Here is a 3,758-nt window from a genome sequence, read left to right as displayed (position 1 = left end):
GCCAACCTCCTGCAGCCCCTCCCCCCAGCTGGCCAGCCCCCCGAATAGGCCTCAATCACCAGCCAGGCCGAGGGACCCCACCCATGCACTAATTTGTGCACCGGGCCTCTAGTCTATATATATAAAAGCCTAAGTGGCCATTATGACCAGACAACTGGACGACTGGCTGGTAGCTATGATGCACACTGACTACCAGGGGGCAGATGCTCAATGCAGGAGCTGCCCCCTGATGGTCAGTGCACTCCCACAGCCAACCTTCTGTAGCCAGCCAACCTCCCATGGTCCCTCCCCCCTGACCAGCTGGCCCTGATCGGCCCCAGTCGGGACTGGGTGAGACAGCCCTGATCAGCCCTGATTGCCGGCCAGGCTGAGAGACCCCACCCATGCACGAATTTGTGCACCGGGCCTCTAGTCTCTATATATAAAAGGCTAATATGCTAAGTGTTTGTCCAACTGGTAGCTATGATGTGCACTGACCACCAGGGGACAGACACTCAATGCAGGAGCTGCTGAGCTGTAGTGACTTGGCAGTGGTGATTCTTGAGTGACACACCCCAAAACCAGAGAGGAGGGAGCCTGATTCCTGCCGGGGCCGCATGATTCCACCTTTGGCCATGGGTTATATTATTGCTGGGGCACTGTTGGCCCTGAATCTGGTTTACTGAACACTTGTGTTTGCGTTCCACACCCTGTATGACAGCAACATTGCAGAGTGCCCTCTCGAACTCTGGGACCCCTCAGGGGATGTTGGAGAGCCGATTTCGGCCGATCCCCACAGGCCAGGCCGAGGGACCCCACCTGCTGGTGGGACCCTGCTCACTCCGCAGATGCCCTTTGAGCCACGGCACCACCTCAGGTGCGGCTGGCAGGGGAGGGACCGTGGGAGGTGGGTTCCAAGATGTGTCCAGCCCATCTCGCCCAGTCCCGCCCCACCGGCCACCTTCTAATTAATTTCCTTTCAATGTACATGAATCTGTGCACTGGGTCATTAGTATTTATACACCATATATAATCTCATTTAATATACATATTTTCTGAGCAGAAAATGATCTTAAAATGTATATGGAGGTGGTGCTGGGTGGTGTGGAGCGGCGGGGGTGCAGGTGAAGGCAAGGTGAGAAGGCAGCAGTGGGGTGAAGAGCTTGAGTAGGGGCAACTGAAAATCTCCTTGGCTCGGCAAGATCAGATGGGTGTGTGCAGATTTCTCTCTCAAGGTTTTCATAAGAGGAGGAGGAAGAATTCTATCTCAAGGGAACCGGGGCTCCTGAGAGTCATGAACGGTGGTGAGGGGGAGGCAGAGAGAAGTCTGGAAGTCAGATTTCACCTACCTGGTTCACTTGCCATGACTGCCCGGGCACAGCGCCTGGTAGACCTGCCATGACTGTCCCGGTGCAGCGCCAGCACAGGGAAGGCTGAGGAAATGTTATAACTGGATCACTAAAGCCAAGCCAAACAAACCCCTTAAGGACCCACTCCCGAGGGATTAAAAAGGAAATAAGATCCGGGGTCCAAGGACAAGATAATGACACCAGCATCCAGAGGGCACAGTTACTGTAACACAGGGTCTCACTACCTTGGCACTGCCGACATTGGGGTCAGGCCATTCTCTGTGGGGGTCATCCTGGACACTGTGGGTGCTGAGTAGCATCCCTGGCTCCACCCACTCAATGCCAGGACCATCCCTGAGCCGTGGCAACCATAGATGTCTTCAGACATTGCCCAGTTTCCTCTGGGGAGGCAACTGCTGCAATGTAAGTTATTGTTGAAGCCATATCATGTGTGGCACATAGTAGGTCCTCATTAAATTTTTGTTGCATGAATAAATAATGACCAACACATTGATAATTTGATATATATATATATGTATATACATATATATATATATTTAATGGCATATATATACTTTATCACATTTTATCTTTGTAATTACCCTGCTTAGTGTGTACTATTATTTCCATTTTGTGATGGAGTAGATTATGGATGGTCATGTTGCTAAGTAATGGAGGAGCAGGGATTGAATCCATATCTGTCTCCAAAGCCCAGGCTGCCGCTTTGCTTCAAGCAGCCAACGCCCAAGACAGTGATGTGTTCAATATCCCACAGCTGTTCGGAATCAGGACACCGTCGGGATCAATGGCTCTCAGGGTCCCCAGCCAGCAGCAGCCTCACCTGGGAAGTTGTTAGAAATGTGGATTCTCAGGTCCCAGCCCAGACTCACTGAACCAGAAACTGAGGTGAGCTCAGCATTCCGCTTTAGCACACCCTGCACATGATTCTAATGCAAGTTAAATCTGAGAACTGCTGACCTGGAGCTGCACTGTCATACCGTGGCCAGTACTCACAAGTGGCCACTTAAATTTAAATATACATTAACCTGAGTTAAATAAATTTAAAAATTCAGTTCCTCGGGCACATTTCAAGTGCCCAATAGCCCCATGTGTTTGGTGGCTACATACGGCCAAACGTAGAGCTTTTCTGTGATCGCAGGAAGTCCTGTTGGACAGCGCTGGCCAGGAGCAGCAGTGTCCTCACCCTTGCAGCTCTGTCCCCAGTTCTGTGCTTCCATCTGTCGGCCTAGACGGAGCTTTGGGCCTGTAACTTTCCTCAGCCTCATCTCTACAACGTTATGCCAGTTGTTCCTATTCGAGATGAGTTCCCAGCTCTTTATTTATAAGATTTTGTCTCATCTGCCAGCTCTGATCAGAAGATACTGCTGCCTGGAGCACTGTATTGAGAAGGCTGGGGAGGCTGGTGCCGGTGTGGGAGAAGTGTATCAGCCGAGGTTGGGCTGCCTGTGTGTTGTGTGTCTGTCAGGTTCGCCCGAGGACATTCAGGCCTGTAGGCTGCCTGGCCAGGGGTTGTTGGCCAGGGGACTCTTGAGTGAATCTGATGTTTCCTGGTGAGAGGGACCTGGCAGGCCTGGGACTAGGTGGGGGCGGGGCGGGGGTGTGAAGGGAAACACTTTGGAAAACTGAAATCTCTGTAATTAAGATAAATAATATTTGGATGCAATAATGCAATTTTTAAGAAGCAATAAAACACGATGAGCAAAATACCAAACCCTAAATAAGACCCGACTGTGCTGTGCGTAGCCATATTGATACTAAAACGAACAACAAAAAAAGTGTGCCCCCATCAGTGGTTCTCAACCTTCTGGCCCTTTAGATACAGTTCCTCATGTTGTGACCCAACCATAAAATTATTTTCGTTGCTACTTCATAACTGTAATGTTGCTGCTGTTATGAATCGTAATGTAAATATCTGATATGCAGGATGTTCTTAGGCGATCCCTTTGAAAGGATCGTTCGACTGCCAAAGGGGTCGCGACCCACAGGTTGAGAACCACTGCCCTATATACAATTTTTAATGTAATTTCATTCAAATTTTTGACATTTCATTCACCCTGTATATATATATTTAATTTGGATTTTTGGAAATATTGCAGTAAAATATTATTTTACCTTGATGACAGGATCTGGGCTGTTCCCCATCTTACATTCATATTTGAGCGATGCCTCACTCACCTCACCCTGATGCTGGCCCTGCTCAATGTCCAGGAATTTGGAGCTAAGTTCAGCGCTCAGCTATTGTAGTAATTTGCCTATCCCAGGCGTGTCTGATTGCTTTGGTCTCTGGTCTGTTTTTAGCCCCAATTGACATGCCTTGTTTAATTTTCAAACTTGTGACTTAATGCTTGGAACTGGGTTGGCACACACAGAAAGCAGAGCTCTGACTCCTCTCTGAGACTGGAGGGAGGG

The sequence above is a fragment of the Myotis brandtii genome, unplaced genomic scaffold (genome assembly GCF_000412655.1).
Source record: "Myotis brandtii unplaced genomic scaffold, ASM41265v1 scaffold144, whole genome shotgun sequence".
NCBI classification, from domain to species: Eukaryota; Metazoa; Chordata; class Mammalia; order Chiroptera; family Vespertilionidae; genus Myotis; species Myotis brandtii.
Note: the sequence above shows the minus strand (reverse complement) of the source record.